Genomic DNA, 16710 nt, shown 5'->3' on the forward strand with positions numbered 1-16710 from the left:
GAGATGACCTTCGTCTGTAAATTAAGGTGGAAAAACACAAGCTCTCTCTACGGGGCTTGACCTGCCATAAAATGCCCCGTTTACGAGATGAATTGCGTTCCGATATCATTCCTTGCTATGCTCAATCGGACATATTTGTTAGGAAGGGGGAAAAAGCCGCGCGCCTATGATAGTGTCTAACACTTACGACTCCCCGCCTGCCACCTACTCTTGTGCTCTTCCACGGCTCGTAAACAACTCGACCCGTGGAATCTAACCTCTTTTAACCTTGCGTGACCCGACGTAGCTCACGTCACTTGTTACCACGTGATTCTCAAAGCCACAGTTTTTTTCAAATGTAAAACAGAATAACTTTATTTCGTTCAGGATTAAATAGAGTTGGCTTCAAGGCATTTTTTCTTTTTCTTATTTCAGTACATTGAGCTAAATTCAAGAACTTCTTTAACACATTAAATTTTCATATAATACGGAGTTACATGCATGAAACTATATCTATGTGTTTGTAGGAGGGTAATATTCTTAAAGAGTTTCAATCCGGTTCTCTGACATACCCATATGATTCGAAGACCAATAATTCGACCAAACCACATATTTTTCTTAATTTGCATCACTGTATCTGTGTTTCTTCATACCTCCGTTTCATTACTAAACCCAATTATCCAAATGGACACATTTCTACGTGTCTCCAGCAGGTGTTCCTGTATTATCGGTATTATGTATATGTCTTTATCTCTATTATGTCACAAAATAGATACATTCCTCTGTTATTCCTGAAATGGAATACATAACTAAGGGGATCATCTCACTGCATTATTCAGGTTGAGGTACATCGTGTAAGGTGAAACTACATGTGCATTCATATCCAATGTATCCCTCCATAGCTAGTATACATTAGCCCTGCATCATTATAGTGAACCATCGCTCCAAGTATAAAACTAAAGAAGGAATTGGGCTAACGTCGCATTACAGACCCCCAAGGAATGTCATCGTTAAGTCCCTGTCGATGAGTACCCAAACGATGTATCCACCTCTGTTCTTTTTCAAAAATTGAACTCTCACTACTCTGCTTCAGTTGTTCAATTATAGTCCATTTTACATCATTCGGACTATGTCCCTGCTCTAGAAAATAGGCTGTAAATTTAGTTGTGTTTCTCTGGCATCTCACATTACTTCGATGTTCTCCTATGAGCAGTTTTATTTTATGTGTGGTCATGCCCGCGTATTTTAAATAACATGGGCAGACTATTAAATAAACCACGTTACTCGAGTTGCAGTTGGTATGACTCCTAGGATGCCATTCTTTGCCTTCTTCAAGATCAAGGGTTTTGGTTGCAGAAGTTAAATAACAGACATTACACCCACCACACGGGTAGTGGCCCATGACTGGTGGCAAACCCCAGATGGTGAGCACATTTGAGTCCTGTGTTATATTTTTATTTTTAGGGCGGGTATGGACTAGGGCGTCCTTGAGGCTCCTTTCACGTTTGTAGGCAAAGAGCGGCTTCTGCCACTCAAGGCCATTACTGGTCAATATCCTCCACTGTTTACTTATACTTCGATTTACTGCATTTGAGATATTGCTATAAGTAGTCACACAAGTTAAAGGTGTGTCTGAATCTCCTTCCTTTACATTATCTTCTAAAAGGGCTTCCCTACTCTGATTTCTGACCCTTTTGCAACTCTTCCTTAAGATTCCAGTCGGGTACCCCCTGTCGGACAGCTTATGTGTCAGATCTTTCGCCTGCTGCTTATAGTCAGTAACACTAGTACAATTTCTACGTATATGTAGGCACTGACCATAAGGTAAATTTTCGCGCAAAGGGCGCGGATGAAAACTTGTGAAATGAAGCAGGTTATTCTTACATGTCGGTTTGAAATATGTCTTCGTTGTTAAATGATAACCAGTCCTGGTGATCGTGACATCCAAAAACTCAAAAGAGTCTCGACTGTACTGGTGGGTGAACCTCAAGTGAGGATCACAAGTATTCACCCAATCGAAGAAAGACAATAGGCTCTCCTCAGTTCCTTTCCATATCAATAGCACATCATCAATGTACCTCTGCCACAGGATAACATTGAGAGTGTATGGGTTGGTATTTGCCAGGATATGGGTTTTCTCAAAATTGTGGATATATAGTCCAGCAATACTAGGGACAAAGGTACTACCCATGGAAGTCCCTGTCTTCTGTAGGAAAATCTGATCTTGATATTGTAAGTAGTTACGTTTTAGAGCCAGAGTTGCACACTCAATTACAAACGTTCGTGAAGTTTTGTAATCCCATGTGGTCTGTTCAAGGGCATCTGCCAGAACTTTTAATGTTGCATCCTGCGGAATGCAGGTATACAAACTCTCTATATCTAGAGAGACAAGAAAACAAGACTCTTCAGGCAATTTCACTGTCAAAAGCATTGCCAATAAGCTCTTAGTGTCCTTAATATAGGTACTCGTTGACTGTATCAAAGGTTTAAAGGAATAGTCACAGTACTTTGAGAGGGGTTCCAAAAGGGACCCAATACCCGAAACAATGGGTCTTCCAGGCGGAGGAAGGCGGTTCTTATGTGTTTTGGGTAAACAATAAAAGTATGGAACTTTTCCTTCAGAATTTGTTAAGAAGTCTGCTTCGTGTTTACTGATAAAATCGTCACGCTCGGCAGTCACCACTAGTTCGACAATCTCCTCCCTTACAAAAGCTGAAGGATCCTCTTCCAAAACTAAATAGCTCCTTGTATCACTCAGGAGGCGTCTGCATTCAGCTTCATATGCGACAGTATCTTGTATGACAATGCCCCCTCCTTTATCGGCGCTCTTAATCACGATATTAGGATCATTTTTCAAGGATTCTACAGCTCGGTACTCTGAACCTGTTAGAGTTTTAAAAGGTGTAGGTTCTTCAATGTGTTCCACTTCATGGAACACTGCGCTTTCAAAGGCCACTATTTCTGCCAGAACTAAGTTTGTAGGAGGAGTAAAAGTCGATTTGTTCCTGAATTTGGTATCACTATTAAGGGTCTGGCTCTCAACAGAATCCTGATTTTCAAAAACTGCTCTCAACCTCAATTTTCACAGAGTTCACAAAAGAGTTTAAAATGATTAAGGCATGGTGTAGGTATGAAACCTAGTCCATTCTCCAAAACCGACTGTTCTTCCGGATTTAAAATCCTACTTGACAAATTTGTGACTAAACTTACACATTGCTGGGACCCGCTCTCTGCTCCTGTGTCTTGCTGCGGGTGTTGTCTCCCACTACCTCTGGCGTCTACCAATGGACTCGGTTCCCTCCTCGTCTCTTGCCCCGGCCTCTCTGGCCAAACCCTAAAAAATATGGGGGGTACATATTTGGTTGAAACTGAGGGGGTGGGCCAAAATGTGGGTTCCAGCCCATCTGTGGTGGGAATGGTGGATGGCTAAAAGGATTTAGATGAAAACCTCCATTTTCTGGTTGTTGATATGGAAACCAATTGGAATTGTTTTGTGGACTATCACCTAGTGGTCACTGGACAGAACCGACAAAAGAGATGAAATATGGTATTGAAACTTAATACATACGAGCAGTGTCTTAAACCAAAATACATCCATCTTGTGAAATATTTAGTGCTCAGATACATGATGACCATGGCTATACAGTAAACGCCAATTGCCAAGACTTGAGGAATCGGTAGAGGTAAAAATGTGTGAAAATCTCATCACTCTTTTTATTTGTGCAACAACATACACTGCATCTCATCGCCATTGCCCCACTTTATTAGCCAAAGCGCACACCGGAGTATCTCTCAACTCGTGATTCAATTTCATACTGTAACTTAGCAGAGAATCCCATCAGTGCCATCCCCAGCATAATTACCCAAACAAAACCTTGCATCTAATTATCGGTCCACTGCTTCTGAAGTTCCGACCTGTCTGCAGGAATTTGTTCAGTGCTAGATGTTTGCTGTCTCATTTAACCGGCAGCAACGCAGTCCATTACCACGACACGCTGAGTCCCCAAATACCGGTGTAGGCAGCTCAGCTCCGCTTATGGAGTGATCGTCCTGGCCGGGGCGTGAAATGAAATCCTTCCTGGCCTGGGCGCTGGGTTTACTGCTGGAGGCTGCAGGCAAACTGAACCTCCTGGGCAGGGAGCAAGTCCTTGCTCGCGAAGCCCAGTGGGCTGTTGTATGCATAGTAGACTAGAGTGAAATAATAAGCACAAGTACCCCGGTAAAGTCAAGCGGCGGATCAGGACAGTGTGTGTGCCCCTGCATATCGAGGCAGTAACTGGTATGTGACCTGAGTCACCTGACATGACCAATACAGGACAGGAGTCCCAACTCTGAGTTCTGTGCTTTCTGGTTTCCAAAAGGGCTGTCCTGGGCCGGAATCTGCTCTCCTTTCCAGCACTAGCCCCTTCCTGGAAGAATGCTTGGTGTTTGCAAATGCAATACTGTCACAGACAGCATGGTAGGGTTTAGAAAGAGGCTTGAATGTTCCCCCTCATCCACCAAATGACAGGGATGATCCTAAATTTAGATTTATTATAGAGAAAAGAGAATTTCGCCCACCTGTGGAACTCCGGAATTCCATTGAGTTTTTTCATCAATCTGCAGAATTCTGTGGAGTGAAACTCTGCGAGCTCCACCCACCCTTAATAGCAATATCATCAAAATATGTTGCACCATAGGACTCCAATACAGGAAGGACTTCATTTACCAACCTTTGTAAGGTGGTAGAGGCATTCTTTAGTCCAAAGGGTATCACAATGAACGGGTAATATCCATCTGGGGTTGGGAATGCTGTTTCTCTTTTGCTCTTTGGGTTAGCCCAATCTGCCAGTACCCTTATGTCAAATCAAAAGTACTCAGAAATTTAGCTACACCCAACCTGTCAATCAAATCATCAGCTCTTGAGGCAGGGTGTGCCTCTGTCTTAGTGACAGCATTGACACCTCAATGGACCAGACAAAACTTCAGCTCTGGTTTACCACCCTCGGAATGTGGTTTGGTCCAGGGACTTTAAGAGAGTTCAATCACCCCCAACTCCAGAATCTTGCTGACTTCAGCTCTGGTGCTTCCTTTGACTTGTTCAGACTGCCTGTAAATGTTTTTTTTGACAGGTAGGCTATCTTTAATGTCTGAATTGTCTTTCCAGGGGGCAACGAAAAGACAGCATACTGCCCCAGGATTTACCTGCAGTCAGTTTACTATTGGGTAGTGAGGGTGATTAAAGGAAACACCCTTAACAGACTCATCTTCAGGGTTGTGGGAGAGGAGGTTAGGGAGAGATTCACTCTTTTCTTCTGGATCCTCATCAGTGGCCAGGAGCATGGCCATCCTTCAGCCCTGTCATGAAAGAGTTTAAGGCAGCTCACGTGGATGACCCTGTGAAGGCTCCTGGAAGTGCCAGGGCCCACCAAGTAGGTGACCGCCCCTTTTCTTTCTAGGAAAGAGTAGGGAACACTCCATTTGTCCCGGAGAGCTCTAGGTACCAAGGGTTCCAAAACCCATTTCCTCAGTCCTGTCTGGAACTCCACCAGTGCAGCCATTTGATCAAACCATTGCTTCTGGAGCTCTTGGTTTGACTTAAGGTTTTTGGCTTTCTACATGTATTCAGCCATCCTAGAATGAAAGCCAAGCACATAATCTACTATTTCCAGTTTGGGTTCTCTGTGAGGCTTCATCACGTGTTCCCTTACTTACCTTAGTGGACCTCTCACACAGTTTCCTAACAGAAGTTCAAAGGGACAAAAGTCCACTCCTTTCTGTGGCACCTCTCTGTAAGCACAAAGCAGGCATGGCAGTAAGACATCCAATCTCTTTCTGAACTTTCAGGGAGATCCATGATCATGCCTTTCATGGTCTTGTTGAATCTCTTAACTAGACCATTGCTTATGGTTGATATGGGGTGGTAAACTTAAACGTCAGCCCACACTCTACCCACATGGATTTTAGATAAACATTCATGAAGTAACTACGTCTGTCTAAAAGCACCTCCTGAGGAAAGCCCACTCTAGCAAGCATACTTATGAGGGCACAGGCAATTTCAGGAGCAATGACAGTCCTAAGTGGAATTGCCTAAGGAATCAGGATACCTTGTGGCGTGATCCACTACTACCAGTATAAATCTGTTTCCTGATGCTGTCTGAGGGCGAAAGAGACCTACAATGGCAATCCCTACTCTCTCAAAGGGGACCCCAACCACTGGTTGTAGAATTAAGGGGGCCTTTGGTTTGCTATCTGTCTTGCCACTGGCTTCACAGGTAATACAGTAGCTGCAAAACTCATTTACTTTATGGGCCATACCTGGCCATTAGAACTGGTTGACTAACCTACTCCAAGTCTTTGGCCAAGATGAGGGTGATGGCATGTGCTAAGTTGAGTAAGAACACTCTGCTCTGCTGTGGCACTACCACTCTCCTAATGGCATGAGGTTTGGGGTCTCTGGCCTTAGTGTAAAGGAGTCCCTCCTCACAATCGGTGTAGTGTTAGCCACTAACATCTCCCTTTTCCTGGTCAGAGGATTGGTGTCTCAAGCTCCCAAGAGTAGGCAGGTTCTCTGTCACTGACAGAGATCTTCTCTAGAGGGTCCCCTGGGCCTAGGAGCTCTGCCGTGTAAGGCCCAAGTTCCTGGAGCTCAGTTGCCTCAAGGGCTGACGGGTCTTCTCCCTGAGGAGAGGGGACCTGAGCTTCTGTCCCAGGAGAAGTTGGCTTACTCCAGTGTTGGACCTTTCATAGATTCCCATGCTTGTATCATTCCCCGTCGTCGGAATGGGAGTCCCCGGTACATATAAAATAGCAATAGAAACCATTTCCAAAACAGAAACTAGGCCTAGGCCCATTCTAGTTTGTAACCTATCCACTTCTTTTGTAAAAGAGACCAAATAAAGTGAACAACCAATCAGATCAGCCTCACCCCTAAGAACCCTCCTGAGAGAAGCTCAGAGCCTCAGATTTTCTACCGCACGTTATGCAAGGGAGTCTCCACAGAGCTCTGCTCAGTTTTTTCCTGTTACCTGACTTCTACAGTTTTTTCACCTGTTTTTCCTTCAAGACCTGCTTGGACTTCATGTCAAGATGTCTGATAAGGAGAAGAAAGCCCTCTTTAAAGCTTGTGCAACTTATGATAAGAAGTATGTGGAGGACAAGCACAAGGATTGTATTTACTGTCTGTACCCGGACCATAAGGTAGCAGACTGTAAAATATGCCTCACTTTTTCTACGAAGGCTTTGCGAGACCATGAGGGGTGTCTCTTGACCTGGCTCCAGAGGCTCAAGTCAAGGAGGGAACCAGTCTCCAGTGACAGTGATGAGGCATCCTCTTCTACATCTTCCAGGAGGTCTCTAAAAAAGGGTAGAGCTTCTCCTTCACCTTCTGAAGTACCTCCTGGTAAGGCCTTGAAAAAGACCTCTCATAGGTCTACAGGGTGTAGTCCTGGTGAATCATCTCACTGAGGTGTAAAGGAGAGGGAAGGACTGTCAGCAGGAGTGATATCTGAGAGGAAATCTCTTTCTTTTGAGGTAAAATCTGTGAAGAAAGTTCACTCGTCGAGAGCATTGTCAACGACTACGTCGACAAAATCATCTTTACAGTCTAAGTCTGCTCCTTCAATTCTGGCTCCGTTGACGGGCTCATCGACGATGATTTCATCGTCTCCGGAGTTTTCAGTGTTGACGATTTTGACGCCGGTGGTGGCTTTATTGTCGACGATGGTGTTGACAACGTTGACAAGGATGACAGTGACAATGGTGACGACGGCAACCACATCTACAACAACGATGACGATGTCTGTGGTGACGACGGTGTCTACGACGGCTGCATCGATGACATCCGTATCTTCGGCGACCACTTTCTCTTCGTCGTTGACGGTCCCGTCGACGAGGGAAATAATTGACATTATTATTAGAAAGCGCCAGATTATGCCTTCTCTACCTCCTGCACTCCTCCTCGAAGAAGAGGGTTCTGAAGAAGATGAAGGACTATATGGCTATGTGGATAGCCCTTCGCAATTGCACGTCAAGTGCCAGGACACGGACTCTGATGGGGAATATGTGGAGGAACAGCAATATGATTCTCCCATAGATTATCAAGAGGACTACCAACAAGAGATGATCTCTATGCCTTCCTCCCTACTAACGGACTTGCAGTATATGCCATTGGACTATAGACGGAGATTCCCAATACAATCTCCGGCTCCAGTTACGGTACCAGTTACAGCTGTTCCACCTGCATTGCCTTCTACCCCTCTATTGCCACTGCCTCAACCACTACCTATGGCTCAGGATGCGTCACCAATTGTCCCTCTCATTCAGGATGATACCTCTGATGACAGGGCAACGTCACTGTACCGGATCCAGATGCAGAGTGGGATGACTATGTAATTCCTGATCCGGCTTCTCCTTCACCAGCGCCTGTAGATTCTCCCCCCAGAGACATAGGGGGTTTCCATAACTTAATGGAAAGGGCCTCTGAGAGATTTGAACTGCCCATGCCTACGGTGCAGTCTGAATGTTTCCTCTATGACTTCAAGGAGCTTTACAAAAAATCAGTTTGCTCGATTCTGATAGTGGGGGGGCTCCTCTAAGCGTTAATAGCAGCTAGCTGGCTCTTACTACTGTCCCTTTTACTCCTGTAACACCAGTGGGAGGCAGAATTCCAAATTACTTCCACAACTGGCAGCAAATAACATCGGATCGTTAGGTTCTAAACATCATTCAATGCGGCCATACTCTGGAATTTGTCCATGCACCACCTTCCCAGCCCCCTCGCGCCACTGTGTCAAAACATCTACGTCTTCTACGGTTGAAAGTCCATAAAATGCTCATGAAAGGGGCGATAGAGCTTGTTTCTCTCTCTCAGCAGGGAGAGGGTTTCTACTCCTGGGTCTTCCTGGTCTGGAAGACTTTAGAAAAGTGGCGCCCTATTCTAGATCTGAGGGAGCTCAACACCTATCTCATCAAACAATCATTTCGAATGGTTTGTCTGCAGGACATCCTTCGTCTCCTCAACTCAGGGGATTACATGGCCACATTGAATCTAGAGGCCGCATACTTTCACGTACCCATCGATCCAGCCCACAGGAGGTTACTTCGCTTCACAGTAGCCAAGAGCCACTTTCAGTTCAAGGTCCTACCTTTCGGACTCCTATCTGCTCCGCAGATCTTTACGAAAGTATTAGCTCCTGTGGCAGTTTTTCTACGAAAACAACAGAATCAGGTATTCCCATACCTGGATGACTGGTTGCTGAAGGCTTCTACCAAGCACGCAGCAGAAGAATCAGTCACCACGTGCACACGCCATTTTGACAATCTCGGGCTGACTCTCAACACAGAAAAGTCGACTCTCTGTCTATCCAGAATAGCCCGATTCTTGTGAGCTAGTCTGGACACGTCCATCAACAAAGCTTTTCCAACCCTGGAAAGGCAAGAAAAGCTGATGGCCATGGCCCCTCTACTGTTAAAAAGGCAGTCACTTTCAGTTCGCCTCTACAAGTACCTACTAGGGTCCATTTCCTTCTGCATTCCTCTAATTCCTCACTGCAGGTTGCGGATACGTCTTCTCCAGGAGGAGTTGGACTTGCAGTGGCGCCAAGTCGACGGATCATTCGAAGACAAGATCTTCGTTACCGTGTCCATGAGGGATGCTGCATCGTGGTGGATGAACAAGGAAAACATTTCTCAGGGTCTCTCCTTCAGGACCACCCCAGCTCCTCAGATAATAACTACAGATGCCTCGCTGGAGGCATGGGGAGCAGTCTTGCAAGGCCTTCATGTAAGCGGCCGTTGGCTGCCCCAACATCGTCTTCTATCTGCTGGAGCGATTCGCCTGGCCTTGAAGGCTTTTCTTCTGCGAATACAGCAGTCTGCAGTTCTAGTACGTACAGACAATACAACGGCCATGCATTATATAAACAAGGAAGGTGGCACCAGATCTCGTCTTTTGTCACAAGAAGCCCAAACAATTTGGGAATGAGCTATCCAGCAGGGGATAATGCTCAAAGCGAAGCACATTCCAGGCATTCTCAACAAGACAGTGGACACACTGAGCAGACTGAAATCGGTCAGGCACGAATGGGAACTGGACCAGTCCACTCTGGAGAAGGTTTTTCACCTATTGGGCAGGCCTTCCATAGACCTCTTTGTCACGCCGGAGAACAAGAAATGCCGGTTTTAAGGACGCAGGCTTCACCATCCGGAATCATTGGGGAATGCGCTTTCGATGGCCTGGTCAGGCGCATTTGTTTACGCTTTTACCCCTATTCCGCTGATCCCCAACTTCTCAGGAAGTTCAAAGCGGAACCTTGCAAGATAATTTTGATAGCTCCTGCGTGGTGCCAACAGTTTTGGTTTACAGAGCTGCATCTCCTTTCCCGGGACCTTACCGCTTCCGTTGCATCTGATTCCTTTGCTGCTGACAATGTCCCAGGGCCAAGTCTGGCACCCGGATCCTCTATCCCTGCAGTTGTCGGCATGGCGGCTCCTGAGCTCCGAGAATGTCTTGGGTTGACCCTTTCAACAGAATGTAGAGATGGATTTTTTCAGGCACGAGCCCCAAGTACCAACAAGACATACAAGTTGAAGTGGAAGCATTTCTGCATTGGGTGCCAACAAGAGAATATCCATCCTCTTTCTTCTGAACTGCATGAAGTTCTTCCTTACATTCTTTCATTAGCAAAATTGGGGCTGGCTCACGCATCCATTGAAGTTCATCTTGCCGCCATCTCTCGCTTCAGACGCACATCGTCTGGTCCATCCCTCCGGTTGGCAAGGATAATTAAACAGTTTCTCAAGGGCCTTTTCAGAGTCTTTCCTCCAGTCAAGCCTCCGCCTCCTCTTTGGCACCTTAACTTGGTTCTCACCCACCTCATGAAGCATCCCTTCGAACCTATTCACCGGGTGGATTTGAAATTCCTCTCCTGGAAGGTAGCTCTTCTGTTAGCCTGGACTTCGGCTAGGAGAGTGGGTGAATTGCAGGATCTCACCTTACAGGAACCTTTCCTCCAGTTTAAAAAGGGTACAGTGATACTCCGTACCAACCCAAAGTTCACACAAAAAGTGCCTTCAGACTTTCATTTGAATTAGCAGGTCATACTCAACCTACGACTCTGACAGAAAAGGCACTCCACTCACTGGACATTCAGAGGTGCTTAAAATTCTGTCTGCAGCATACTAAAGACTTCAGGAAGTCTCCTCAACTGTTTGTTTCTTTTATCGCTCCTCGTAAGGGGTTTCCCCTTTCCAAGCAGGAGATTGCTCATTGGATTACCAGCGCTATCCAGTATTGTCACAGAGCAGCGGGTAAGCCCCTAGAAGGTCGGATCCGTGCTCACTCCATGAGGACGATTTTTTCTTCGACATCCCTCTTTGCCGGAGTTCCTGTCCGGGAGATCTGCAGAGCAGCGACCTGGAGCAGTACTCATACATTTACAAAACATTACTGCATGGATTCTTCAGTGCAGAGTGACACAGCAGTTGGACAGCAAGTCCTGAGGAACCTCTTTCAGTTGTGGTGAGCTTTCCCTTTCATCCCTCCTTCCATTTTACTGTTTTTCAGCTTTTGCACATTTTTTAATCTTATGTGTTTATAATTACTAATGTTTCTAAGAATGTTTATTGACCATTGAAGTTGTCATTATGGTGATTTGGCTGTTGCTTAGTTCTTGGTTTTATAATGATTATGGTTCTAACTATTTGCTCATAACTGCTAGCTATTCTGATACAAGCATGGGAATCTATGAAAGTTCCAATACTGGAGTAAGAAAACAAGTTACTTACCAGTAACTTTGGTTCTCTAGTATTGGAAACTTTCATAGATTCCCATGCGACACACCCTCCTCCCCTGGGAAAGCTCAGCCTTCAGCACCTTCAGTAGTATGGTTATACAATGGCTATAAAAATCTGAGGCTCTGAGGTTCTCTCTGGAGTGTTCTAAGGGGTGAGGATGATCTGATTGGTTGTTCACTTTATTTGGTCTCTTTACAAAAAGAGGTGGGTATGTTCCAAAACAAGAATGGGCCTAGTCCTAATTTCTGTTTTGGTAATGTTTTCTATTGCTATTTTATGTATACCGCGGACTCCCATTCCGACGACGGGGAACGATGCAAGCATGGGAATCTATGAAAGTTACTAATACTGGAGAACCAACGTTACAGGTAAGTAACTTTTTTTCTTCCCAGACATCTTGCCTTTTAGCTTGGAGTATTGGGCCATTATTCCATCCTCCAATTCCTGTTTTTACCCTGGGGTTTGCTCTGTGCTGTTGTTTTCACACACACACAATTTCAGGTATTCCAAAAACTGAGGTCTCCAGGTCATTTCCTAGTAGACGTTCTACTAGAATTGCAGAGCCTACAACCACCTTCTTTTGACTAGTTTCCTCTCATTTCAAGGTCACCATAGCTATGGGATGAACCTTGGCAATGTTATCAGAATTGCTGACTGGATATGTTTGTCCAGTTATGTACTGCTTTGGGGATATTAGTTTTTCACTCACCATGGTGACACTTGCCTCTATATCCCTCAATGCTTCTAATTCAACTCCATTTATATATGGCTTTTGTCTGTACGTCTCCAGTTTACTGGTCCAGACAGCCAGGGACGCTATATCCACCTTCCCTTCTGAGACTAAAGTTTCTTCAATGTGCTCTCTGACTTGGTCACCAAGGATCCCACCTGGAAACTCACAAATCCTGTGTATGCTGCACTAGTGAGTGCTTTTTTGGGACAGGTAGAGTCCCCTTATCCACCCATTTTGGGTTAGAACCACCACTAAGATGAAAGACACCTTGGGCAAAGACACCCAACTGTCGCCAAAAATGGGGATCCTAAATATATGGGAGCCCACCGACTTAAGGGAAAATTGAGCAACAATGGGTGGCGCTGGGATACTTATTGGTTAAACGAGCCGTGTCAATGTCCTGGGGTTCCAACAAATTGCTGCTTACCATTGGTTGGGTAGCAGAAATGGACAAATGCATGATTACAAAGAAAGAGGTCTACAAAAGAAGGGGCTGCCCTAAGAAGTGGGATAATAAATGGGGAGGTTGGAACGCCTTTAGAGGGGAAATATGTCCGCCTCCCACAGAAGATATGGCAATGAGACGGACTAGAACTGAGAACCCATAATTCCCTAATTTACAATGTGTTCAACACCAATTTACTGTACTGCATAAGTGTTATACCCCACGAATGTACTATATCAATGATTCTGTGCTTTAACTTTAATAAAAAAGTTTATAAAAAAAGTACTGATGTAGTTTTTCTGGAGAACAATTGCTTAGCAGATGCTCTTTCATTCTAAATTGTAAAGCCCTTCATAATCGTGTACCTTACTTCCTTTCAACCAGCCACCTAGTGTTTTGACTGAGAAGTCAACAAAATCTACCTACGATTGACTTGAGGTTTTGTGAATCTCACTGAACGTAATCCTGTACTTCTCAGTGGTTAGTCCAAAGACCTCAATCAGTGTATCCTTCATGAAGTCATAAGACTCAGCATCTGCCTCATCCAGTGTCAGGAGTTCACTCCTGCGCTTCCCTGAGAACAGCCCCCAAAGTAGAGAGCCCCAGTATCTCTAGTGTAAACTCCTGCTTTTGCTTGCCCTTTCAAAGGCAGTAAACCATATGGTAGGGTCATCACCCTCAACATATTTAGGAACAATCCCTTGGGGGGTTTTGGGATCAAATGTTCCTCTTTCTCCCTATTGACTTTGCTGTCACCATTGATAGGTGCCAGGCTCATCTCAGCCTTTTCTCTTTTTATAGCCAGGATTTTGGCTTCCAGGGCTGTCCTTCTAGCTAGTAGAGGAAGACACTCCAGGTACAAATTTTAGGTAGATGTGTGTAGCTACTACTTAGCTCTCCATAGTTAAATCAGGAGGATCATCCTCATGCTCACATACCCAAATCCTGCTTTTCAGGATTGTCGGTGTCTTCTGTTGTATTGTCTAAATGATACTCTACCAAGAGCTCCCGGAGCTTGACCTTGGTAGGATATGAGCCAGTTGTAATTTTATAGTGTTTACAGAGGAGCCTTAACTGGTATGTCTTGAGCTGCAGATAAGGGGGTCATGTTGAGTTCCTGAACCATCTTCCCTGAGGTAGTCATTTCTAGTAAAGTTGGAGTCTTTTTAGAAAATTGACAACAAATTCTAAACAGACTTTTAAGGCCTAACTAACTGGTACACTGTTGAAATTTCGAATACCAAAGGACCTTAGGACTTAACACTAAGCAGTTCAGATTAGATAATGTAGAAAAATGAAAAATCTTTTACCCAACCACAGATCCACCAATATAGAAAGCTAGCTTTTTATGTAGTGCTCCAAAAGGAGGTACACAATGTAGAAAGCCCGGACAACCCTTATTTTCTTACAGTGCTTAAATTAATAATCCCAAATGATCTAGTTGTGGTAGTGTGGGTGAGGAATTTAGGCTTATTAGAGGGTAGTGTTAGGTATTTGTTGTACACACAAAATCCATAAATGAGACACACACTCAAGAAGGTCAAGACCAAGTTAGAAAAATAACACTGATTTTTATATAAGTTTAGATGCACAGATCATCGGAATCAGGTAAGTACTTTAGACGTTAACGATTTTGACAGTAATTATTATAGAATATGACAGGTAGTAGACATAAGGTATAGTCCTCAAATAAGGTCATGTTATCCTATACGACAAATATCCACTGCATAGGTACACTAAAGACTTGCAGGACTGTTCTTCTGGACTTAAGGGAAGGAGGGGGCAAGGTCCAAGAAAGCACCAGCAGTTCAAGTTTATCTGCCCTGGGGTGTCCAGGTTTTGCGGTGCTGTAATGGTGGTAGCCTCAAACGCTGTATGCTAGTCAATTGGAAAAGTATCTTTTTTTGGAAATATTTTTATTAGCATTTTCTTAATTGCAATATGAAAACATTCTTCAGTAGCAAAACATATTGACATGTTCAGTTGTCATCTGTATCATATTCAAATAACAGTGGTGGACATTCAGTTGGTCGCATTATGGTGGAGAAGCGTGGCTCAGTGGTTAGAGGCGGCAGACCCGGAAGCTAAGATCAGCCGTGGACCAGGGTTCGATTCCCCGCCTCGGCGGGTCTCGGGCTAAAAAATTCCACGGACTCGACAATTCTCGCTCCGGTGCCTACTCGACTCACGGGGTCACACTCTGCGACTCTGGGCAATAGCTTGCTTAATCTCCACTACGGCCCCTCGCGGCGGGATGCCTGGCTTTCACCTTGTGAATACCCTGCCGGGGTATCTCACAGGGGAATACCAGGACGGGTTCCCTAAGCAAGCGCCTTGAGACCCCTGGGTGATTCGTGCGCTATATAAATCGAAATACATTTACATTATCTACCAGTATATCCTCAAAAGGCCCCTCCACTTCCTCCATCTGCCTACCCACCATAGGAGATTATTATGAATCAGTGAGTGTGAGTCCATAGTGTTCCAGCCATGGCTTTCATATTTTCCAAAACTTTTTGGGGCAGCCCAGTGCTTTATAAGTCGTCTTTTCCCCCCGCATATACATGTCCATACTCTTTTTTCATTCAACCAGGGATGGAATCGTCACCATGCCTTAGCCAAGTCACGTTTCGCCACCACCAATCCCAATTGGAGTAAGATGAACTGTGGCCTAGGGAGGTCAATTTCAGTGGATATTCCTAGCAGAACAAACTGGGGATTAAGCGGAACCGTCCCTCCCTGAATATTTCCTAGTTCCTCTAACAGTGTAGCCCAGTACAGCTGGATCTTTGAGCAGTCCCATACTGTATGGAAGAATGTACCCTCTGACGCTCTTTAGCGCAAACTATCAGGTGTCTCCTCCCTCCCTATACGATGCAGTCGTGCTCTGTCATAGTATACTCTGTGCAGGATGCATCAGTGCCATTTCCCAATCTAAGTACTCCATCTCTCCCAATTCTGACTCCCATGTCGCCCTCAGCTTCTTTAACGTGTCTGGCTTATTATTAATTATTGTTCTGTTGTCCGTGAGACCACCTTTTCCTCCAACTCCCCCATCAAGAGTCAGCCCTCTATGGGCGCATATTCAGGGATGTCAGTGGTGTCTATGTGTTGCGCCCGCCATGCATGGGCCAGTGGCAGGTACTTGTAGTGTTGGGTTGCGTTCATATCAATTTCAGCCTGAAGGTGTGGGAAAGTTACCAGCTCTTTATGGTGCAGTATGTCCTTAAGCTTAAGTTGTGAAATGCCTAGCAGGTCCCATTGTCGGAAACCTCGCAACTTTGTGATTTCCTGGATCCTATTCCTCACCCATAGTAGTGGTTCTCTGGTGACCCTGCCGTCCCATTTCATTTGTCGTTCAGCCTGTTTCCATGCTGTTACAACAATTCTTGTCGCAGTCAGGAGCTTTGCCATGCCCTTCCCTCCGTATATGTAATGTTTGTGCGGACGCTGAATGAATTGTGAGTGTTCAAGCGCATATGTGGGATGATCTTTATCCATGTACTGCCATTCATTTATCACCACTAAACGGGCCGCCCAGTAATATGCCCGAAGATCTGGCAGAGAGATTCCTCCATTATATTGATTTCATTGTAACGTCGCCAGCGCAACCCTCGGGGCCTCCCATCCCAGAGAAATGTCCATAATGTGTCATCAATTTTCTTAAACACCTTCGATGATATTAATTGATAGGTGTTTTGTAATACATAAAGGAATTTAAGGAGCGCTACCATTTTGTACAGTGCTGCCGTGCCTAACAGTGTCAGCGGTAAGGTCC

The 16710-nt window shown here is 45.0% G+C and overlaps 1 protein-coding gene across 14 annotated transcripts in view; it reads left to right on the forward strand.

Moving 5' to 3' along the window:
* LOC144804990 (V-type proton ATPase 116 kDa subunit a 4-like) overlaps nt 1-16710 on the forward strand; it is a 6844636-nt gene that overhangs the window by 2867009 nt on the left and 3960917 nt on the right. The window lies entirely within an intron of this gene.

Source organism: Lissotriton helveticus, chromosome 1_1 (assembly GCF_964261635.1).
Source record: "Lissotriton helveticus chromosome 1_1, aLisHel1.1, whole genome shotgun sequence".
Classification (NCBI taxonomy): domain Eukaryota; kingdom Metazoa; phylum Chordata; class Amphibia; order Caudata; family Salamandridae; genus Lissotriton; species Lissotriton helveticus.